The 25154-nt window shown below is 36.6% G+C and overlaps 1 protein-coding gene, 1 non-coding gene and 1 pseudogene across 6 annotated transcripts in view; 2 read left to right on the top strand and 1 right to left on the bottom strand.

Moving 5' to 3' along the window:
- Positions 1-25154, top strand: part of HECTD4 (HECT domain E3 ubiquitin protein ligase 4) — a 282965-nt gene that overhangs the window by 29402 nt on the left and 228409 nt on the right. The gene's annotated exons all lie outside the window — the stretch shown is intronic.
- LOC143685459 (U1 spliceosomal RNA) lies at positions 13489-13651 on the top strand. The gene has a single exon (XR_013176683.1). It is a non-coding gene; the product is annotated as a U1 spliceosomal RNA (small nuclear RNA).
- On the bottom strand, positions 19465-19982 carry LOC143683635 (group XIIA secretory phospholipase A2 pseudogene; annotated as a pseudogene).

Genomic DNA, 25154 nt, shown 5'->3' with positions numbered 1-25154 from the left:
TTTTCTTTTTCCTTTTTATTTCTTTTTCTGGAGTGATGCAAATGTTCTAGATCGTGATGATGAATATACAACTATATGATGATATTGTGAGCCATTAATTATATACTTTGGATGGACTGTGTGGTGGGTACAGATAGCACACCAAAAATATTTTTTTTTAGAAAGAACCACTTATTCCCATCAAAATTATTCCATTTTTGTAAATCCTAGTTGATGATATTAAAATTACCCTTCACCTTTAAAAGTTGTATTTCTGTGATATCATTAGCAATCAGGTGGCTCCCTAGAGTACAGAAAATGAAGATTCTTTCTAGCCTAACTTATCACAAAGTTAAGAATTTATTTTGGGATTTTGCTTTGATGCGTGAAAGAACCTGGTTGTGGTTTCTTAAAATACCTCAATTTGTCTTTGTTCACCAGGCATTATTGAAACCCGAAGTAGTGTAACATTTTGTAAAATATTAAAGACAAGGATCATGTATTCTTTTAGTGTATAGTGTGTTCTGTGAGATGATAAAAAAAAATAGTTTGTAGGGGGTTAATAATTTTACAGCTTTTTCTCTCCTGTAGGATGTTTAGAATTTAGGGTAGTAGTGCAGGTTTGATGAAGTAGCCATTAGCGTAGAAAGGTACCTAGAAAGACTCCCTCACCTGTTCTGTAAGCCCTGTCCTTGTCCTTGGAACTGCCATGTTGTCAATGACAGGGAGGTCAGGCATAGTTGTTGTTCTTTTTTGGATACATATATTTACCTTTTATTGAATTTGTTAATGTTACAGAGTTCCTGCACTGCCAAAACCATACCTGAGAATTCAAAGAAAGAAATGGTGCAATGGACAGCCTCCTACCCATCATACAGTATATTAAAACTTGATTCGTATGCATTTTTTTGTGTGATGATTCTTTTTTTTTAACTTTTTTAATTAATTAAAAAAGTTAACAAACAAAACATTAAGATATTCCATTCTACATATACAATCAGTAATTCTTAATATCATCACATAGTTGCATATTCATCATTTCTTAGAACATTTGCATCGATTTAGAAAAAGAAAAAGACAACAGAAAAAGAAATAAAACGATAACAGAGAGAAAAAAGATTATACATACCATACTCCTTACCCCTTGCTTTCATTTACCACTAGCATTTCAAACTAAATTTATTTTAACATTTGTTCCCCCTATTATTTATTTTTATTCCATATGTTCTACTCTTCTGTGGATATAGTAGCTAAAAGGAGCATCAGACACAAGGTTTTCACATTCACAGAGTCTCATTGTGAAAGCTATATCATTGTTCAATCATCATCAAGAAACATGGCTACTGGAACACAGCTCTACATTTTCAGGCAGTTCCCTCCAGCCTCTCTGCTACATCTTGAACAACAAGGTGATATCTACTTAATACATGAGAATAACCTCCAGGATAACCTCTCAACTCTGTTTGGAATCTCTCAGCCATTGACACTTAGTCTCATTTCACTCTTCCCCCTTTGGTGGAGAAGGTTCTCTCAATCCCTTGATGTTAATTCTCAGCTCATTCTAGGGTTTTTCTCAATCCCTTGATGCTGAGTCTCAGCTCATTCCAGGATCTCTGTCCCACGTTGCCAGGAAGGTCCACACCCCTGGGAGTCATGTCCCATGCAGAGAAGGGGAGGGTGGTGAGACTGCTCATCATGTTGGCTGGAGAGAGAGGCCACATCTGAGCAACAAAAGAGGCTCTCTGGGGGTGACTCTTAGGCCTAAATTTTAAGTAGACTTGACCTATCCTTTCTGGGGTTAAGTTTCATGTGAACAAATGCCAAGACTGGGGGCTCAGCCTATAGCTTTGGTTGTCCACACTGCTTGTGAGAATATCAAGAATTCAACTTGGGGAAGTTGAATTTCTCCCCACTCTCACCATTCCCCAAAGGGGGCTTGCAAATACTTTTCCAGTCACTGATCAAATCACTCTGGGTTTCATTGGGGCATCACTCTGGACAAACCAACAAAATCTCATGTGCTACCTGAGATTCCAAGTACTTATGACATTCTATCTACATGACCAAACTATCTACATGAGTTATATTAGGAAATGCTCTAGTCAAAATATAAATTTTGTAACAAATAAACATTTTTTGCTTTAGTCTCACACATGAGGTGACATTTTAAGTATTATCATCTATTTTCAGCACCCTGCAATAATGACATTGCTTTGTTCTTTCTCATGCCAAAACATTTTTAAAATTTGTACATTGTACATTTCACTGATTTGTATGCATTTTTGATAATTTCACAGTCTTTTAAAAAGTTGTAACAAGAGTTGGGATTTTAAATCTGCTGCGGGTCTTCAAATTTCTAGTACAGTGTTCCATTAAATAACATTTCCACATATTCATCTAGGTTCATTCCTCAAAAACATAATATCCAACAAGATTTTGCTGGAAAAAATGCCTGCTTTTCAGGGAAAATATGTGGCTCAATGTCCATGAGATTAGTTAAGGTTTTTGGTCCCCAAATTAAGTCTTCAGGTTAACAAAGAATCCCTTGTGTCTCTTTCATCCACCCTCTCCTTGGCTCAGCTACTTGCCCAAATTGATCAGAAAGTAGGCATCTTCCCTGCCACCTCAAATAATGCCGACATTATTGCCCAGATTGGCAGGTCCTCTCAGGAGATACCATTATCCTCCTAGGAGTCCAGTTCCTGCACTGACATTTTCATCAAGACTGAACTTCTATAGGAAATGCTCCCACATCAAGATAGTTTTATTCATCCATTTGCTTCGCTCTTACCAGTAGCAAGTCGAACTCCTGCATTTGGCAAAGGGATTTATTATGGAGAAACCCAGACTCTGCAACAAGTGGTCACATGCCACTTTGAAATAATTCTGTTGAACCAAGGAGACAAAACTAGAAAATTACCTCATTAGATGGAAAGAAACTTCTGTAACTCTGGGTAGCTTCTTCAAGTTTCAAGTCCCTTTTAAGGACTAAAAATCACTGGATAGGTTAAGCTGTAATTATTAAAAACACAAGTGGTACATCACCTGTCTTTTGCCCCGACTCTCCTAGTGAACAACATAAAGACATACCAAAAGGTTGATAATAGAGCTAGCTGGAACAATCACTGCATCTACAGAACCTTTAATACCTTTAAAATGTGGATACAAGTATGATATCTGAAATTTTTGTAAAAGATCACTCAAGATCCTTGAAACTTAAAGAGGATTTTAAGTAAGGTTCTGCTCATTCTGAATTTATGACATATCAGTGAATCCTTTAGTTTGAGCAAAACCTGCTAGATACTGCCATTTACTATACAATTTAGACCAGATTACAGACTTTAGCAGCTCCTGAAGTAGAGCCACCTGGCTGCCCATGTCCTTTACACCAAAGGCTATTTGGCAAGTTCACGAGACATATCACAATTCTAATGCATACTTCAGGTTACTAAACCAAGTAACAGGCTCTGTCAACGAACTAATCCAAGTCAAAGCAAAAAAGCCCTTCTTGTAGAACATAGAAAAAACACTACCCAAATGAAAAATGACTAAAAGAAATCAGATTATTCCCCCCCACCCCCCCCACCCCCCTGCCTTTCCACACTTCCATGATTGGTTTAATTTAATTTGTGGTTATCAGGCATAGTTTTAACCTGGTAATGGTGGCTTATAATATGCTTTTATTATGAAATCCCTCTGCTTGTTTCCGGAGGGTTCTCCTCTAGAAAGAAGGGAAGCTGGGTCCTTACCTGTTGTGTTTGAAGCATGGATATTTGCTAACCTGAAAACTTTTGGAAACGGACTATAGGAATTCTGAAGTTTTCTTCATCACAGGTGAAGTCTCATCAAAACCCACGCACCAAATTTCTACTATTGAGGTTTTTTTTAGAGCAAGTTTGAGTTATTATTTGTGTGTTTAAAACTCTAACAAATTAATAGCTTAAAAAAAAAGTTCTCTTTTGCTTCCTATATTTTCAAGTGCCTAAACAAAGCAGAGATTTTTGGTATGGGGCTCAATTTTATTGTAAGACCAAATCCCTTTGGGACTTTGTATTTTAATTTAGATGACCTGAATGAAGTTCAGCTATGCAATGAATGGGGTTGTGCCCTGGCTTGTTGTCCCTCTCCATTGCTACCTTCTTTTTGCATCTCTTAGAAATTTTTAATAGCTATTTGGGAGGTTGTGTGATGCTAATGTTTTAATGAGTTTTAAAGCCACTTCCCCAAATGTGCTTATATGTGGGTGGTTTTAGTTAGTTTCTGTCTGCCTAGGGTTTGAAATGTTAGTAAAATAGACTAAAACCTTTCTTCACAAATCTCTAGCTGCCTGTCCTCACAGAGTTGTATGATGGTCACTTCCTTCTCATTTTCTAAACTAAATTCACTCACAATCCTAAAAAATTACCTACATTTATCTAAAAATAAATAAACCTTCAAACTGAGCATTGCTGTTACTTACATTTTGAACAAATAAAAGATTTGGTCCTAGTCAGAAAGTACTTTATGTGCTTTTTCATTTTATGGCAAAAAAGAAGGATGTTTCAGTCTTCTGAGAGGGCAAGGAAAGCCCACAACTTTATAAAACAAATTTGGTATCGTAAACTAGAAAAATAAAGATCGTACTAAACTGAGACTTTATATCCAAAAAAACGAACAAACATTCTGCCTTTTTTTTTTTTTTTGTATGAGGGTAACATTTCATTCTTTTTCCTTGTGAGTACCCCATTATTGTAGCACCAGTTTTTTTTTTTTTTTCGGACGTGCACGGGTCGAGAATTGAGTACTCTTTTTTTTTTTTAACTTATTAAATTGAATAATATAACGTATATATTAAAGCAAAGAAAGAAAAAAAAAGCAACAGTTTCAGAGCACTCTCAAGCAAGTAGTTACAGGACAGATCCCAGAATTTGTCATGGGCTACCATACCATCCTCTCAGATTTTTCCTTTTATCTGCCCCAGAATGTAGGAGGCTAGAAGGAATAAATATTTTTTATCATCACAATCAACTTTTTTTTTCTTTTTTGTGAAAAATAGCATACAAAAAGTAGTAAATTTCAAAGCAGAACACAACAGTTATAGAACAGATTTCAGAATTTAGTATGGGTTATAATTCCACAATTTTAGGTTTTTATTTCTAAGTACTGGAGATTAAAAGAAGTATCAATATAATGATTCAACAATCATATTCGTTTGTTAAACCCTACCTTCTTGGTATAACTCCCCCATCACCTTTGATCTTTCTACCACACTCTTTAGAGGTATTTAGGCCACGGCCATTCTGATTTTTTCATGTTGAAAGGGACTGTCAGTACTGTAGGGTAGGGAGATGGAACTAGCTGATGCTCTGGAGAGGCTGGGCCCTGTAGGTTTTAGGATTTATCTGGTCCAGGCACCTATCTGGAGGTTGTAGGTTTCTGGAAAGTTTCCCTAGTGCATGGAACCTTTGTAGAATCTTATGTAATGCCCTGGGTGTTCCTTTAGGATTGACTGGAATGGTTTTGGTTGGGAACACTGCTTTTGAAGGATATAGACACACACACACACACACACACACTCATATGCTCACACAAACTCTGCATTTGAAGACTTGAACAAAGCTTTGGGACTATAATAAGAAAAAGCAGAACCCTTTTTATAAAGGAGCCTCAAGTTTCTTCAAGAAATAAAAAAGATTGCTGTGAACAAAAATGAAATAGGAAAGGACTTCAATCAGGGCAGAAGGGAAAGAGGGTGGTTCCCTGCCTCTTCTCTCCATTACTGATTATTTTCAATTCTTACTGGCCAAATTGTGCTTTTGGATATTATTAAGGAAAAACTGGCAGGTGTGTTAAGATTCTCTAGTAAGGATCTGTCAAATGATTTTTGGTTCTTAGTATTTTATTTCAAAATGTTAAATGTTCTCATTACGTCTCTACTTTTAAGGAAACTAATATGTCTAAACATAAACATCCCTTTTATAGATGATATCCCAGCCTGTTCAATTACAAAATAGCAAAGATTGTTATTTTGGGTGTATTTTTTTTAATTAAAGGTGAATCTAAATAGGGTTTGTTTTGGGAATTTCATACCTACCCTGAGGTAGTGGGGGAGACGTGGGTATTCTTGTTCTAAATTATCGTTTGGCAGCTCAGAGATTTCTGATAATAATTACCTTTTCTTCCTGTTCTTTCCTCAGGCTTTTTTTTTTTTTTTTCATTATTCTTTCTTAATCAAAAGGATGAAAGGAAGTAGTAGAAATCAAGAAATAAAAGTTTCTAGCAAGGGCGAGTTTGAATCTTGCTTTACTTTGAGTATAGTTTCCGTTCATTTATGTTCTAGTTTGCTGCCTGCTGGAATGCGATATACCACAAATGGATTCCAGTAAACTAGAATCCAGTAAACTAGAAATTAGGTTATGTAGAAACTTAGGTAACCTAATATTTAACGACAGTACTTCACCCATCTAATCTGTTAAGTTTTCTCTCAGTGTTTCTGTTCCAGCCCTCCTATTATGATTTCCCATTACTTAGGAGCGTGATGATGAATGTGTTTAACTAGTACATTTAAACTCCTAGGGCAGTAAGGGTTGTACCTAATGTTCTCATTTGGGAGAATTCTTTTTTTTTTTTTTCTTGTTTCCCATGTTTCTACTTTTAAAGGACCGAATATACCTAAACCTAAACACTTAATGTCTGTTGATAATTTTCCTATCTTCAAATTATATTGAAACTATGACATATGAAATATTTTCAGTGCTAGGCATTCTGTACCAAAAAGCTTATTAATGGGAAAATTTTCTGATTTTCCCATAACTGCATGTGCATTTGTGAATGATTGCTCCTCAACCTTTTCACTACCCACAGTGTTATAGCTTTGCTGAATGTTTGTTAAACCACCAAAATATGAAAGTGAATGAGGATGCTAGGCACCAACCTTACTAATTCATGTTTCTTGGAGGTAGCTAGGTATGGGTCATTTTTTCTGTTTTAAAGACTGGTAAACTGGGGAACAGAAAGATCACAGTGACTGACAAACCTTGTATTGGAATTTTTGCCTCTTAAACACACTGAACTGTATTTTATCTGTTAAGCTACAAGTTACTAAGTAGGTATATGTGCTTTCTTGGTTATGAACTTTTTTTTATGTGTTTCTACAATGTAGCTTAAAAATAAAACATAGTCTGTTGTCATCTTATATGATTTAGCTGTAGCTTTAACGGAGTATCTGGAATTTAACCTTTCTCTTTTAAACTCTTGCCTAGATATTTCTGTTTATTAAAACAGGTTCATTTTTATCTGTTCAGCCACTATAAGTAGTTTATAGATGGACATAGTAGAAATTTACAGCCTTGCCTTTGTTGTGGTAGACTGCTTAAATAGTCCTCTTTCCTAATTCTCTCACCTAGTCTATTAAAATTGGTTACCTAGAGAAGATCTCCCTGCTGTTGTGAGCCATATTCTGAGATAGCCAAAGGGAGGGCAGCTGTACCACCTTATCTGTGTCCTTGCAGACGCTAAACATCCCCACCCTGGCGTATGTGGCGAGAGGCGATAGTGCTGGCGCACCGCTTCTGCCGTGATAGTGAACCCTACACCCTTTCATGCATTTGCAACCTGGGTCTTTAGAGTAAGCTTGTATGGCTTTGGAAGCAAGAGATTTGAATTCTTTGAAAACCCTAATCACATAAGTCAGGACGTTCAAGGGATGACTACTTGAAACATCTACGCGAAAATCTAGGTATAGCTGTTTCAGGCAGGGTGTAGAAAATAAACCCTTACCCAAACCGAACTGATGGCTCCCTCTGGAGAATATGGAGCAAGGTGGTCCAGGACCATGCAGACTGCACATTTTCAATGGAGGTGTTGATTTATGTTGCCATTCCCACTCAGTTGAATTTCTGCCTCAGAATGAAGCCCTTTCTTGGGGAGACTAATAGGCCTTTAATGTGGATTGAGCCACAGTATAGTATTTGGTTATAGTTTCCTGAGGTAGCCATGTTAGCCAAAATTGTTGACTCAGCCCTCTCACTGAAAGGCCTAATAATTACCAGGAGAATAAAAGATGGTGTGATGTGTGCCAAAAGTATTGGCATCATAAATTGAAGCAGGTGTTTGTAGAGAATCAGAATGGAGGGTATGTCTTGCTGACAGCCTTAAGCTTTTAAAATTGAATTACTTTTATTATGATCAAATAAAGTCCTATTCACTTTAGGGATACTGTAAAGATATTTGATTCTATGGATGCCTAGAAAAACTAATTCATCTAAGAACACTGAAGCATAAAGTTTATTAGATAAACATATATCAGGGATTGGGGATGAGAGTCTGTTTTACTACATTGGCTTCATGGGTAGCATTAGACTATATCCTTAATAAAGAAAAACAAAATAGGTACTTTAAATCTCTAAGAAGCAAATTCTTGAGTTTGCATGAGAATAGACAGGTTGCTTAGAAGCTTGTGAGAACATGGTGATACTGCTCCAAAAACCAGTAAAACTGAAATAAAAGAATAGTTACACAAAATAATATTTTTCCTAATAATGTATGCTTTTTCTCTAGAAATGATTATTACCTTACTCTTTTTAGTATGTTGTGAGAATAGCATGTTTATTTTGGGCTTTGAGTTCTAAGAAGACCATTGCTACTGAAATAAAAAATGCTGTATTCTTATTACCAATCACCTCTCCAAAAAAATGTAAAATATTTAGGAATATAAAATTATTCAAGGTATTTCCAACCTATTTTATTGCTTTTCTAGAATTAAGTAGGCTTCTTTAATCAAATTCATTTTTCTCCTTTGCCCTCAACCCTTGCCAAAAATAAAATCCTCCTACACCTGCTTGCCTGTTTTTACTCTATAATATTCCAGGCACCTTTTCCGGTTTTCAGAAAAGATGAAAATTAAGGATAAAGTATTTCCTGCTGACCACCATGTTTGAGCTGTCACAGCTTAGTTCTGGGCCAATTTCTTTTGCCATCTGTTCTGAGTATGGTAAGTTGAGGTTCATATAAAATGACAGAGAAGAGAAACCAGGTATTTCATCTGACTTTTTCGTCTCTCAAAGCATGGCTTATCTTTGTCAACTAGACACTTCACTGGGGAATAACTTGACTTTGAAATATCATGCAACAATTATTTTAAATGTTGATTTTGTAGTATTTCCTTCTAGGTTTTTCTATGCATAATTTTTTTGAAGTAGTAAGAATACTTTATTTTTGTTTTGTAGCCTGCTTTATTCACCTAATGTTTTATTTTAGGTATTTCCTATGATATGATAATCCCTCATTCAGTGTGATATGTGTTTTATTGTATACAATCTTGGAAATATAGGTGACAAAAACAGAAGATAGAAGTCAGTCATAATTCTCCACCGATAAGATTTAGAACCTCTTCCTCTCTCTCTCTTCCCCTCTAGCCCTCTCTGTATAAATACACAATGTATATAGTCATACATTTACATATAAAACATATATATGTATAATTTGTTACAAAAATAGGATTATGTGCTACATTAAGCTTTAGTGAATATAAGTTTTAAGTTTTGATCTTTAACTCTGTTTTATACAAAATTCAGGAGCATAATAAAACCTCTTTCAAGGACTTACTAGGATCTGCTTCATAACACGTATTGCCCTCAATCATAAAAATTGATTGTTTCCTTAACTTTTGTTTTATAGGTGGCTTAACAAAAATCGAAAGCTGCTAGAGCACCAAAAAGAAGTATCTGGTCCTCTTAATGTAGGACCATTGTCAGAACAACTCATGTTAATATAGTTGAGTTCTTAATTCGAAGCAATGATAACTTTTCCCCATTGCTGCTGTGATTTGAATAAATAAAAAGCAAAAAGAGTTTTTCCACTTGCTGTAAAAATGCTTGGTCTTTAAAACTTAGAACTTTTATGATTATCAATCCCTACCATTTTATGATTGATTTCTGTGGTCTTTCCAACTACGATGTGAACTATTACTGCTCAAACCTGGGACAGGGACATTGACAGAGCCAATGGCGTGGCAGCCTCATAAAAGCTCAAGCATGGGATTGTATGTATTGTCGTTTTACACATCATCCATGTAAACGGTATGTGCTTATAGTTAATATGGCAAACAATTGGCATGAGAGCAAACACAGCTTGAGCCAACATACAGTCCTTATGTTCTCAGTTAGCCATTTTCAACGCCTGCCGTATGGCCACCTCTCCTTCTGCCCTGAGCATCACTGCTTTAGCAAACCACAGTGTCTAGGGAGAGTGTACTGTTTTTCTCAGTTATGTTGGACTTGGAAAAAACGTTGTGAATCGTAGGCCCAAATTCTGTCCACTAGGGGCATATTGGCAGTTGGCTTTAGGCAATTGAACAACAAGTAAATTTTTCCTGTATATCTGGCTTTGTATTTCAATCACTAGGTTATTCCCGATCCTGGGGTTTCATTTTTCAAATAGCCTCCTTGATGGATGCCAAGTCATTTATCATCAGAAGTTTTTTATTCAACATTTGCCCTCGCTAAAATATATAAATATATGTATTATATAACAAATGTCTGTATCTGTGGAAGAAGAAACTGAGATATGTGAAAAAATTGGGCCCACAGATATTGTAAACTATAGTCAGAAAGCCAAATTCAACCCATAGATAAGATTTGGGGGGCATGCAAAGGTTTTCAAAAAGATTTGAATTTCAAAGAATTCAGTACTTTTAGGAGGGATATGTATTCTCCAGCTTACATAGGCTCTACCATTTCGTTTATATAGGTGTATATGAAATACTAATGCAGCTAATTAATAGCCTTTTCTATTAGAAAAGCTCTTATTTAGGAATATGAAATTCTGTATCTCCTGTTTTAGTTTGTAAAAGCTGCCGGAATGCAATATACCAGAAACAGAATGGCTTTTGAAAAGGGGATTTTATTAAATTGCAAGTTTACAGTTCTAAGGCCATAAAAAGTCCAAATTAAAGTTAAGACTAAAAAAATGACCAAGCTAAGGCATCCAAGGAAAGATACCTTGGTTCAAAGAAGGTTGTTTGTCTCTTAGCCAGAAAGGCACATGGGGACATCTACTAGCTTTCTCTCCAGGCTTCTTCAGTGGGCTCCCTGGGAGTGTTTTCCTTATGCATTTCCAAACGTCTCTGGCTAGGTGGGCTCTGTTGGTTCTGTTGTTTCACTCCAAAATGTTTCCTTCTTGAAGGGCTCCAGTAAGCAGCCTCACCTTGAATGAGTGGAGACACATCTCCATGGAAACCATCTAATCAAACCCACAATTGGTGGGTCGCATCTCCATGGAAACAATAAAAAAGTTCCTACCCAGCAATATTGATTGAGGATTAAAGAACTTGGCTTTTTGGGAATACACAACAGATTCAAACTGGCACATCTCCTTTCCTCCTATTTAAAAAAAATGAGAGCAACTGATGATAAATATGATAAATATGTATGATGAAATACAAAAAATGACAGCAAGTTGGCTGTCACAGAACATATTCCCCTACTCCCTTCCCCAACCACTGAATTCATGATTGGGGAAAATAGACCTCCATGGGTTCTCAGAACATTTGTGGAGGTGTAGAAAATTCAGAAACTCTGGCAGCCTCAACACAAAGACTTTACTGTTTATAGCTTATAAAATGATTTCTCTCTCTGGAAACCGTTTGGTTTGGTTTGGTTTTAAAAATGTAGTATCTTGCATTTAAACATTTCATCCTATTAATGAGGGCCAATTTGCATGCAGTTACAGGCTTCACCCTGAACAGAACATTTGTGTGCACATAGAAGGTTCACAGGGTTTTCCAGTTTGTACTTGGTAAGAATTACTGAAATGCTTGTTAAACATATCGATTCCCAGGATTTCTCATTGGAGGTGTAGGGCAAGTATGTTTTTCTAAATTATTAAGCAAGTTGCTGGGGTTCAGGTTGTGGGCCTTGAGCTTAGAGATCTAAATCCCAGTTCCCCAATTATTAGCAAAATGACCTTGATCATTTATAGATAAGCCAACAGTTTCCTTATCTCTAAAATGGTGATAATAGTAATAATACCTAACTATCTCATTTCCAAATTAAGGGCCATACATAATAAATGGATGCCTTTTAGCATGGTTTTTGGCACATCATAAACGTTTGATAAACTAAAACCATTCCTGCCAACCCTAAAAAACACCCAGGGCTCTATCTAAGATTCTATAAAAGTTCTATGCACTGTGATTATTTTTCAGAAACCTACAACCTCCAGATAGGTTCCTAGGCCCATATAAGTCCTGAAACCAGAGGGGCTAGCTCCTCCAGAACATCAGCTAGTTCCATCCCCCTATCCTGTATTATCAACAACCTTTTCCAACATGAAAAAGTTAGAAAGAGCATAGTCCAAATACCCCTAACTATCAGGAGAAAGATCAAAGGAGAAGGAGTTGTTACACCAGAGAAGATAGGATTTAACAAATGAGTATGACTGCTGAACCATTTATATTGATATCTCTTTTAAAAAGTCTCCAGTGTCTTGGAGCAGCTAGAAGGAAAATTCTAAAATTGTGAAACTGTAACCCATACCAAACTTTGAAATCTGTTCTATAACTACTTGTTAACAATGTACCTTGAAATTTATTCTTTTTTTTGTACATATATTTCACTATAAAAAATGTAAATAAATAAATATTTCATAAAATGTATCTCCCCAACTACCAGGCTTTCTCTGAGCTCTTGTGCTACCCCTTTCTTAAGCCTTGAAGAAAGATTGGTATTTGCTTTCTATTCTTTCTAAAGTAACTTCCTACAAAAGTAATACATGCTCACTGGAGTACATTATAAAAGCAAAAGGAAGAAAATATGTTACTTGTATTCCACTGTATTGTGAATTCACTTGTGTATGTAGGCAAATGCTATAATGTAATTAATATGTAGGCAGTGATCTTTTTAAAATACTAATTGTTCTCAAATTACTTATTCTATTGAACTTTGTGTTTCTTTTATTATTTTTAATTTTTAAACAGTTTTATTCACTCACCATACAATCCATCCAATCTGTACAATCATGGACTCTCAATATATTCACAGAGGTGTGCTTTCATCACTGTAATCAATTTTAGAACATTTTCATAGCTCAGAAAAGAAAAGCCCGATGCCTCCTTTTACCCCTCTATTATTGACATCAGTGTCGTACCTTTGTTACAATTGATGGTAGAACATTAAGATATTACTGTTAACTATAATCCGTAGTTTGCAAAAGGTGTTTTTTTCCCCATGTACCATCCTACTATTATCATCTTCTAGTTGTGACATGCATTTGTTCTAATCCATAGAAGAACATTCTTGTATTTGTACTATTAGCCACCTTCATTATCCACAACAGGGTTCACTGTATTTTACAGTCCCTTGTTTCATCCTCTATCTTTCCTTCAGGTAATATATACAACCCTAAGCATCCGCATTCAATTACACTCACACCTATGATTCAGCACTGTTATTTACACACATGATAATATGCTACCACACCTCTATCCATTTCTAAACATTTACAGTCAACCTTATTTAAGAATTCTGCACGATACTTACCTGGCAGGGGAGATACCATGATCATGAAGGTGGTTTTCCCAGGGCGAGGCTTATCCATTGCACTCTGGATGTGCTGACCCCTGCGATTTCCCAAATGTGGAAAACTCGACTGCATAATTTGTGGTAGTGGGGGACTGCGTTCGTGCTCTCCCCTGAAAAAAAAAAAAAGAATTCTGCACAAGTTAAGCATCAAAGATCCCCATTCTTATCCTTATTCTATCTTCTGATTACCTATATTCTAGATATTCACTTCATGAGTTTGTTCATTATATTTAGTTCATATTAGTGAGTTCATATAGTATTTGTCCATTTTGGGGGGGGGGTGTTATATGGGCCAGTGGTGTTATATGGGTCTGGTCTCCCACATGGCAGGTGAGTGTTTCATATTTGTCCTTCTGTGTCAAGCTTATTTAACAAACATAATGTAAGGTTCATTCAATTTGCCACATATATCAAGACTTTATTTCTTCTTACAGCTGAATAATGTGCCATTGCATGCATATACCACAATTTGTTTATCCATTCATCAGTTGACGGGTGCTTGGGTTGCCTCTGTCTTTTAGCAATTGTGAATAATGTCTCTATGAACATTGGTGTGCAAATGTCTGTTCACATCCCTGCTTTCAGTTCTTCTGAATATGTATGTAGTAGCAGGATTGCCAGATCATATGGCAATATTGCCAGATCTGTATTTAGCATCCTAAGAAACCACCAAACTGTCTTCCACAGTGACTGTACGATTTTACGTTCCCACTAGCAGTGAATAAGTGTTACTATTTCTCTACATCCTCTCCAAAACTTGTAGTTTCCGTTTAATAGTGGCCATTCTAGTAGGTGTGAGATATCTCCTTGTGGTTTTGATTTGCATTTCCCTAATAGCTAGTGAATATGAGCCTCTTTTCACGTGCCTCTTAGTATTCTGTATCTCTTCTCTGGAGAAATGTCTATTCATGTGTTTTGCCTATTTTTAAATTGGGTTTTTTGTCTTTTTACTGTTAAAGTTGAAAGATTTCTTTATATATACTGGCTATCAAACCCTTATTAGATACGTGGTTTTCAAATATTTTCTTCCATTGAGTTGGTCACCTTTTCACCCTTTTTTTTTTTTGCATGGGCACCACGGGAAACTAAACCTGGGTCTCTGGTATGGCAGACAAGAATTCTGCCACTGAGCCACCGTTATACTGCCCTTCACCCTTTTGACAAAATCCTTTAAGCACTGAAGTATTTGATTTTGAGGAGTTCCCATTTATTTACTTTTTCTTTCATTGCTTGTGTTTTGAGTATAAAGTCTAAGAAACTACCACCTATCACTAGATCTTGAAGATGTTTCCGTACACTCTTCTAGAAGCTTCAGGTATTGGATCTTATATTTACGTGTTTGATCCATTTTGAGTTAATTTTTGAATAGGGTGTGAAGTAGTGGTTGCTTTGGTTTGAAAGTATTATATAGCCCAGAAAAGCCTGTTTTAATCCTAATCCAATTTTATGGAGGCAGCTGTTTCTTTTAATCCTAATCCAATTCTATAGGTTAGAAGGTTTTGATTAGATTATCTTCATAGAGATGTGGTGTGCCCAATGTGGGGGTGACCTTTTGATTAAATGAAGATATGACTCCATTCATTCCAGGTGGCTTTTGATTAGTTCACTGGAATCCTTTAAAAGAGGAAACATTTTAGAGATAGTCAGAAATGACAAACAACAGAAGCCTTAGAGCCAAGAGAGAGTAGATGTAGATGCTTGGAGAACAGTTGCTTCAGAGAATAGGGATGCTGAGTTTGGAGATGTTTGGAGCCCAGCAGACATCACCGTGAGAAGTTAAGCAAGCCAGAACCCTAGAGAGAGCCGGGAAGCCAAGAGATGAAAGCCAGCCCTAGATAAACAAAGTGAGGAACCCACATAGGAACAAAGGCTGAAAGCAACAGAGCCCAAGAGCAAGGAACCAGCAGATGCCAGCCACGTGATGGCTCAGCTGACAGAGATGTTCCTGACCCATCAGTCTTCCTTGAATTGAGGTATCTTTTCCTGGATGTCTTACTTTGAACATTTTTATAGACTTAGAACTATAAACATGTAAGTTATTAGATTCCCCTATTAAAAAGCTGTTTCAGTTCTGGTATATCACATTCCAGCAGCTTGCAAACTAACATAGGGATCCTCTTTCTTTTTTTGGCTATGAATATCCAGTTCTCAAAACACAATTATTGAAGAGACTGTCCCATCCCAATTGAGTGGGCTTGGGAGCCTTATAAAAAATCACTTGACCATAGATCTGATGGACTATTTCTGAGTCTTAATTTGATTCCATTGATCCATATGTGTATCTTTATGCCAAACCGTGCTGTTTGGACCACTGTGGCTTTATAATATGCTTTTAAGTCAGGAAATTCCCACTTCATTTCTCTTCCCAAATGTTTTTGGCTGTTCGAGGCCCCTTCCCCTTCCAAATAAAATTGATAATTAACTTTTCCATTTCTGCGAGAAAGGTTGTTAGAATTTTTGTCAGTATTGCATTCAATCTATACATCAGTTTGGGTAGATATGACATCTTAACAACATTCAGCCTTCCAGTCCGTGAACTTGGAATGTCTTTCTGTTTATTCAGGTCTTCTCTGATTTTTTTTGGCAGTGTTTTGTAGTTTTCTGTGTACAAGTGCTTTACATCCTTGGTTAAATTTATTCCTAGTTAGTTGAATATTTTAGGTACTCTGCTGGTTTGAAATTGTTAAAACAGTTATGTACCCCCAAGAAAGACACGTTCTTTTACTTCAGTCTTGTAGGGACAGACCTATTGTTGGATGGGCCTTTTTTTTTTAGTGACCTATGCTGGTGTCTTTGTTTCTGAAAAACATTTCATAGTTACATAAACGGGAAACTGGGTGAGAGAATACAGAGATTCTATGTATTATCTTCACAACTTTTCTGTAAATATAAAATTATTCCACAATAAAAAACTTAGTTTTATAAAATTTGAACATATAAAAATTGCTTCTAATTTTGTATATAATCTATGACAACAGATGAAATATTTTACAAAGGCTCTGTGTTTTCTTGAGAAAGCCAACAGCAGGGCTGCTAAGAAGATCTAAGAATTAATACTAAATTTAAAAGTTACCTCATTGTGTATTTAACATTGTAGTTGATAAATATGAAATACTTATAACAAGTTGCAAACTGACAGGGTTTTTTTAATTTATTTTTTTAAATACCAAAAAAGACCAAGCAAACGCAAACATTCCTATTTTGATCATTCTGTTCTACATATATAATCAGTAATTCACAATATCATCACATAGTTGCATATTCATCATCATGATCATTTCTTACATTTGCATCTATTCAGAAAAAGAAAGAAAACGAAAACAGAAAAAAAAATTTATACATACCATACCCCTTACCCCTCCCTTTCATTGATCACTACAATTTCAATCTACTAAATTTATTTTAACATTTATTTCCCCTATTATTTATTTTTATTCCATATGTTTTACTCATCTGTTGAAAAGGAGCATCAGATGCAAGGTGCTCACAATCGCACAGTCACATTGCGAAAGCGACATCATTATACAATCATCTTCAAGAAACATGGCTACTGGAACACAACTCTACATTTTCAGGCAGTTCCCTCCAGCCTCTCCATTACATCTTGGATAACAAGGTGATATCTATTTAATGCGTAAGAATAACTTCCAGGATAACCTCTCGACTCTGTTTGTAATCTCTCAGCCACTGACACTTTAGTCTCATTTCATTCTTCCCCCTTTTGCTCAAGAAGGTTTTCTCAATCCCTTGATGCTGAGTCTCAGCTCATTTTAGGATTTCTGTCCCACGTTGCCAGGAAGATCCACACCCCTGGGAGTCATGTCCCACGTAGACAGTGGGAGGGTGGTGAGTTTGCTTGTTGTGTTGGCTGGAGAGAGAGGCCACATCTGAGCAACAAAAGAGGTTCTCTTGGGGGTGACTCTTAGGCCTAATTTTAAGTAGACTTGACCTATCCTTTGTGGGGTTAAGTTTCATATGAACAAACCCCAAGATTGGGGGCTCAGCCTATAGCTTTGGTTGACCCCACTGCTTGTGAGAATGTCAAGAATTCAGCTTGCAGAAGTTGAATTTTCTCCCTTTCTCACCATTCCCCGAAGGAGTCTTTGCAAATATTTTTTTACTCACTGTTCAAATCACTCTGGGACTTATCAGGGCATCACTCTGGACAAACCAACAAAATCTCATGCCCTAGTCAAGGTTCCATGTATTTATGGTGTTCAGTTAAGCTGTCAACATAAGTTATATTAGCAACTGCACTAGTCAAAATATAAATTTTTTTTTATTAATTAAAGAAAAAAAAGAAATTAACCCAACATTTAGAAATCATTCCATTCTACATATGCAATCAGTAATTCTTAACAAAATAAAAATTTTGTACCAAATTAACATTTTTTTGCTTTAGTCTCACACATAAGTTAAAATTTTAAAATATTAGTTACTATCAATTTTCAACACCCTGCAGTAATGACATTCCTTTGTTCTTCCGCATGCAAAAACAATTTTTAAAATTTGTACATTTAGTCACTATCATTATATACTCTAGGCATTCCTAGATTATACCATCTCAGTCTTTATCATCTATCTCTCTTTCTGATTTCATTTGTGCCCCCAGCTCTCCTCCCTCTCTCATTCTCACATTCAGCTTCATTCAGTGTTTTAACATAATTGTATTATAGTTAGGTAGTATTGTGCTATCCATTTCTGAGTTTTTACAATCAGTCCTGTTGTGCAATCTGTATCCCTTCAGCTCCAATTACCCAATATCTTACCCTATTTCTATCTCCTGATGGTCTCTGTTACCAGTGAAATTCTCCAAGTTTATTCACTAATGTCAGTTAAGAGATTTAGTTTTAATGTTAGCTCTTGTTGTCTTGCCCTATTGTATCCGTTACTTTTTACTCCACAGTTAAAAATTAAAATAACATCATTTGAAACAATTTTTACTAAACCCACTAATGGATATTTTTTAAAAATCCCAGATTCTGGACCAAATGCTAGGGAATAAACAGCAAACATTATAGTATATAGAGTTCTGAAGTGTATTATGTTAAACAACTTTTCATTTGTCTCATTAAACCTATCTTTTTTCCAGTCGTGGCAAAGATTATAGCAAAATATGACATCTGTCATATAACTGGGTTCATAAAATGGAAGTGATTGTACTTCCAAATCTTGTTCACATCATCTGTGCATTTTACATAATACTTATCTGCCCTGGTTTTTCTCCCTGAGATGTTACCAGGTAATAGGTTCCAAATTTACAAGAGAGACATACCTGGAAACCTGTCTGTATAACTAGTCCTGTCATTAAGAGCAACATGGCATATTCATATGCTAAATGGGTTATAAAGAAGTAGCATATTATGTGCAATTAAAATAGAGACAGAGGTTAGATCCTTCCAGGCATAAAAGTATAAGTATTTTAAAATTTCACAGTAAACAAATATCTAAGGGAGCATTTCCCCATATTTTTAGATAAGTTAATGTTGATAATGTTGAGTATATCTTATCGTAAACTTTTACATTTGACCTCCTTTGTAATAAATATAGCTACAATTACTGAGTTGCAGACCTTCTCTTTTCAAAAAATCTGTCCTTTTAACACACACCTCTTTTTGGGCTGGGTTGAGACAATTTGGCATGCTAAGGTGGCATCACCCAGAAAGATATCTGGGAGGGAAGGCATGACCTCCCCACCAACCCCCCACTTTTTCTTCTTTTTTTTTTTTAGCTTGAAGATTTAATGTCAAGAAATAAATACTTATACGTCCTTACCATAATCCTTTCACAAAATATGGCAGCTTTACTCTGTAAACACATTAGTTCTTTGTCTGAGGTTATGTTTTCCTGTCCTCATCAACTGTAACCAGCCATCAACATCTTTAGAGATTGGATTTTTTTTTTCCTAATGACACCAGCATGTGGCTCATTGGCTGTCCAGGTATGGTTACAGCCTAAATGTATAACACTGTCAAACAAAAGCTCCACTATTGTTTCACATGCCTGAACATGCTGAGCTAGTCCTAGTGTTTTCTGCACATTTTGGCAGATCTTGGAGAGGTAGTTCTGGAACTCCTCTTCCTAGTCATTCTTGCCTTTGCTACATGTCTCATAGCGGTGGTTACAGCACCTTGTCAGAGAGGGGATGCCAATGTTAAGGTGAACAGCAAACAGTGGAGAGCTACTTCCATTCAATGGGGAGGGTTTATAACCTAAACGTGGGAAAGGCGTAGATCCGTCACTGTACTTGTACCTGTACAGCCTGTCCTCGCCTCCAAGGAGGTCCAAGGCAGCATTCAGGTACGTGTCTATCTTGTGAATGCCGTTCTAGATGGCCTTAAGGATTGCCCTTCAGTGTGTGGTCTGGGCCTCCTTTTGGCTACTAAGAGTGGCAACCAGGAGGAGGAACAGGAGACTGAGCACAGGTTGCGGAAGCACAGCCATCCATGCAGTGCAGGCCTCGCAGGGCCCCAGTGGTCTCTGGACCTGAGACCCCACAGAGCCCCACAGAGCTCCTGGGGTGCCCTAGGCAACAGTGTGAGCTGGGGCTAAGGAGCAGCCACCTGCTCCATATCGGCACTGCTGCCACCTGCATGGGATCTATTGAAGGTGGGTCTTAGTCCACTTGTTGGAGCCCTTTAAGAAAGCCCAGAGAGTTTAGAGAAGCTAAGAAAGAAAACACTTCAGGAGAAACAAGAAGGATTGACAGGAGGTGAGAGAGCCATTTTTGAAACCAACTCAGGAAAGAAGGGCCAGCAGGTGCCACTATGTGCCCTCTCATGTGACAGAGGAACTCGAACACAATCAGCCTTTCTTTAGTGAAGGTATCTTCTTGTTGATGCCTTAATTTGGACATTTCCATGGGTTTAGAATTATAATTTGTAAACTAATAAATCTCCATTGAAAAAGCCGACCCATTTTGGGTGTATTGCATACTAGCAGTTTAAACAAACTGAAACACCTCTCCTTCAATTTTTTTGAAGAGTTTGAGCAGGAATGGTATTAATTCTTTTGTAATACTTGGTAAAACTTGCCTCTGAAGCCATCCGGTCCTGGGCTTTGCCTTGTTTTTGATGACTAATTTCATCTCTTTACTTGTAATTGGTTTGTTGAGGTCTTCTATTTCATCTCTAGTAGTGTAGGTTGTTCACGTGTTTGTAGGAAGTTGTCCATTTCATCTAAGTTGTCTAACTTGTTGGCAAACGGACGTTCATAGTAACCACTTAATGAACTTTTTTATTTCTTTGGTGTTCATGGTAATGCCCCCCCCCCCCATTTCTGATTTTATTTCTTTGCAGCTTCTCTTTTTGTCTTTGTCAGATTAGCTAATGGTTTGTCAATTTTATCGATCTTCTCAAAGAACAAACTTTTGGTTTTATTGATCTTTCTGGTTTTTTTTTTTGATTCTCTATCTCATCAGTTTCTGCTCTAATCTTTGTTATTACCTTCTGCATGCTTTGGGATTAGTTTGCTGTTCTTTCTCCAGTTAGGTCATTGATTTTAGCTCTCTCCTTCTTTTTAATGTAGGCATTTATAACTAGAAATTTCCTTTTGAGTACTGCCTTTGCTGCAGCCCATAAGTTTTTTTAATGCAATTTTATTGGGATATATGTATTATGAATAGCCATGTAATTATGCAGTCACCATCACAATTTTAGAACATTTTCATTACTCTAAGAAAAAAAGAAAAGGAGAAAGAACATCTGAAACATCCTCTATACCTTATCCCCCCTATTATTTATTTTTTGTCTTTATTTTCTCACTCACCTGCTTATACACCAAAGGGAGTATCAATCACAAAGTTTTCACAGTCATACGATCACACCATAAAAGCCTTATAGTTATACATTCAGTCATCAAGAATTAAGACTACTGGATTGCTGTTCCACAGTTGCAGGTACTTCTTTCTAGCTATTCTAATAAACTAGAAATTAAAAAGAAATATCTGCATAATACATAAGAATAACCTCCAGAATGACCTCTTGACTCTATTTGAAATCTCTTAGCCACTGAAACTTAATTTTATTGCTTTTCCCCCTTTTGGTCAAGAAAGCTTTCTCAATCCTGCAGTGCCAGAGGCAGGCTTGTTCCTAGGAGTCATGTCCCACATAGTGGGGAGGGTAGTAACTTTTTGTACAGAGTTGGCTTAGGGAGCGAAGCCACATCTGAGCAACAAAAGAGGTTCTCTAAGGGTGGCTCTTAGGCATAATTATAAATAGACTTAGCTTCTCTTTTGCAGGAACAAGTTTTATAAGGGCACGCTCCAAGATCGAGGGCTTAGCTTATTACATAGGAAGTCCCTAATGCTTGTGAGAATATCAGGAATTCCCCAGGTGGGGAAGTTCAATATTTCCACAATTTTCACTAGTCCCTCAAAGGTACTTTGCAAGTATTTTAAAATTTCCTGCCCAAATTACTGTGGGATGTATCAGAGTATCACATTAACCTGTCAAAATAACAAGATCTCTTTCCCTATTTAAGGTTCCATGTAATTATGTTCTCTGAGTAAACTGACCATATGGGTGTGCTACAGAAAATATGATTTTGTACCAAATAAACATCTCTTCCTTTGGTCTCACACAGAAGTTGACGTTTTAAAATATAGTCAATATCATCCTTTACCCTATATTCTGATTTACCTTAGTCTTAGCCAGATCAGCTTCATTCATATCTCTAATTGAAGTCTGATCTCTTTTTCAGTTTTTTAATACTTGCTGTATTGGATAATACCAACTTTCAGAGCTGAAGAAATCTAACTCTGAATATCAGGTGTCTGACACATACCCTAACCTCCAGGAAACACCCAGATTATACACAAAAAGCTCAGCATCTCTGAATTTAGAAATCATGATTAAAACTAGAGGAATAGATGTGACTACTGTAAGAGTTTACAATCTAGGAACCTTTACAATAAGCCGTACTGAAACATTTTGTACTTCTTTATCAATTGTCCAATCTCTTCCCACTTTCTGTCTCCTGATAACCTATGCTCTCAAATTCAATTCTCAAGGTTTGCACATTATAGTTAGTCCATATTAGTGAGGCTTACAATATTTGTCTTTTTGTTTCTGGCTTATTTTACTCAACATAATGTCCTCAAGTTTCATTCACTTGGTTGCATACCTCACAATTTCATTCCTTCTTTCAGCTGCTCAGTATTCAGTTGTATTATACAGCACATTTTGCCATTCCATTAGTCAGTTAATGTACCCTTAGGTCACCTCCATCTGTTGCAAATCTTGAATACTGCCACTATAAATACCAGTGTGCAAATGCTTTTAATTCCTTCAAGTATATCCTAATGATGTGGTTGCAGGATCGTGTGGCACCCGTATACTTAGTCTTCTATGGAACCACCACACTGCCCTCCAGTGGGCATGCACCATTCTACTTCCCTAACAAGAATGAATAGGTACATCTGTTTCCACATTTTCTCCAGTGCTTGTATCTTGCTGTTCGTTTTTTAAACGATTTGTCCAAACACCATACAGTTCACCCTAAATAAACAATCAATGACTTGGTATAGTCAAATAGTTATGTATTCATCACCACAGTCTAAATGAGAACATTTCCATTTCTTCTGCAAGTAAAGAAGATAAGGAAAAATAAAAGGATTAAAAAAATAAAAAGAAACAACAGCAACACCAAGAATCCCATACACCTCCCTTATATCCCCTTCTTATTGACTTTAAGCTTTGGTATATTGCCTTTGTTACAACTAATGAAAGCGTATTACAATGTTACTGTTAACTTTAGACCCTAGTTTACACTGATTATATTTTTTCCATAGCCATCCCATTTTTAACACCTTGACATGTGGACATTCTTTTGTTCTCCCTCATGTAAACACTTTTTTATATTTGTACGTTAAATCGCCTTCATAGTTCACTCTGGGTTTTGCTAAGTTATACAGTTCCAGTTTGTTTCTTTGTTGTTTTTTCAAGTCCCAGTTTTTATCCTCTGTCTTTCCTTCTGGTGTCATACATGCCCCTAGCCTTCCTCATTCAGTCATACTCAAACTCACACATACAAGCTCCCATTTTGCCCTTATGAATAGTCTTCATTTCTACACTCTTCTCCAAACCTCTCTCTCTCATCTTTCCCTATCTGCCTTTAGTGCTCCTTTTAGTATTTCTTGTATTTTAGTACTGCAGGTCTCTTGTTCACAAATTTAGTGTCTGTTTGTCTGAACGTATTTTAAACTCTCCCTCATTTTTAAAGGACAATTTTGCCAGATATAGAATTAAGGTTGGCAGTTTTTCTCTTTCAGTATCTTAAATATAACATGCCACTGCCTTCTCACCTCCGTGGCTTCTGTTGAGAAATCCGCATATGGTCTTACTGAGCTTCCATTGTATTTAGTGGATCGTTTTTCTCTTCCTGCTTTCAGAATTCTGTCTTTGTCTTTGACACTTGACAGTCTGATTAGTAACTATCTTAGGGTATGTCCTTCAGATCTATTCTGTTTGGAGTACTCTGCACTTCTTGGATCTGTAAATTTATGTCTTTCATAAGAGTTGGGAAATTTTCAGTGATTATTTCTTCTGTTATTCTTTCTTCCCCTTTTCCCTTCTCTTCTTCTAGGACACACATAATACATATATTCATGTGCTTCATGTTGTCATTCAATTCCCTGAGGCCCTGCTAATATTTTTCCATTCTTTTCCCTATCTGTTCTTTTGTGTGTAGGAGTTCAGATGTCCTGTCCTCTAGTTCACTAATCCTTTCTTCTGCCTCTTCAAACCTGCTGCTGTTTGTCTCATTGTGTTGTTTATCTCTTCTTTTGTGCTCCTCATTCCCCAAAGTTCTGCCACTTGTTTTTTCAAGCTTTTTGGTTCTTCTTTATGTTCACCCAGTGTCTTCTTTATATCCTTCATCTCTTTTTACATATACTCCTCCAACTCATTGATTTAATTTTTTGTTTGATTTAGATTCCTAAAAAAATATTTAATTAGTTGTTTCAACTCTTGTATCTCATTTGAAGTGTTAGTTTGTTCTCTGGGCCATATCTTCTTTCTTCCTAGTATGACTCGTGATTTTTTTGCTGGTGTCTAGACATCTGATTTCCTTGATTATTTTTCTGTAGATCATTTTCTTTCTTTTACCTAGGGTTTTCTTGTTGGTTGTTCTGTCTTGTTCTGTCTGTTTTTGATGGTAAGTTGAACTTATTTTAGATCTCTAGCATAGCTTCTGTTTAACTGATCAGAATTTTTCAGCCCCTATTTTTCTGGATCTTGCCCTGTCAGATAGAATCTACCCCAGTCAGATTTTGCCCACCAAGACAAGCCCAGGACTTAGAATAAAGGGTCTAACCACTATCAAGGTTTCCTGAGGATGAGACCCAGCAGATTTCCAGTCTTTCCTGGGAACCATCTAGACTGTGTTTTTCCTATCCTGTACAGTGCGTGGTGCTTGTCAGCCTGCAGCTCCCCGTCAGTGTAAAGTGTTGCAGTGCCTTTAATTTTCAACAAATCCTGTCCCTGCCAGGGGTGTGGTTGAGACAGAGAGTGAGGTAGAACATGGGCCTAAGCTGTTTCTGTTTTCCAGACTCTCAGGTCTGAATTCTCTAAATGAGAGTCACCACTTTTGCTGGGCTGTGCCCCTAAACCTTTTCCT

The sequence above is a fragment of the Tamandua tetradactyla genome, chromosome 5 (genome assembly GCF_023851605.1).
Source record: "Tamandua tetradactyla isolate mTamTet1 chromosome 5, mTamTet1.pri, whole genome shotgun sequence".
Taxonomy (NCBI): domain Eukaryota; kingdom Metazoa; phylum Chordata; class Mammalia; order Pilosa; family Myrmecophagidae; genus Tamandua; species Tamandua tetradactyla.
The sequence above is the reverse complement of the archived record's forward strand: the minus strand, read 5'-3'. Positions and strand labels throughout refer to the sequence as shown.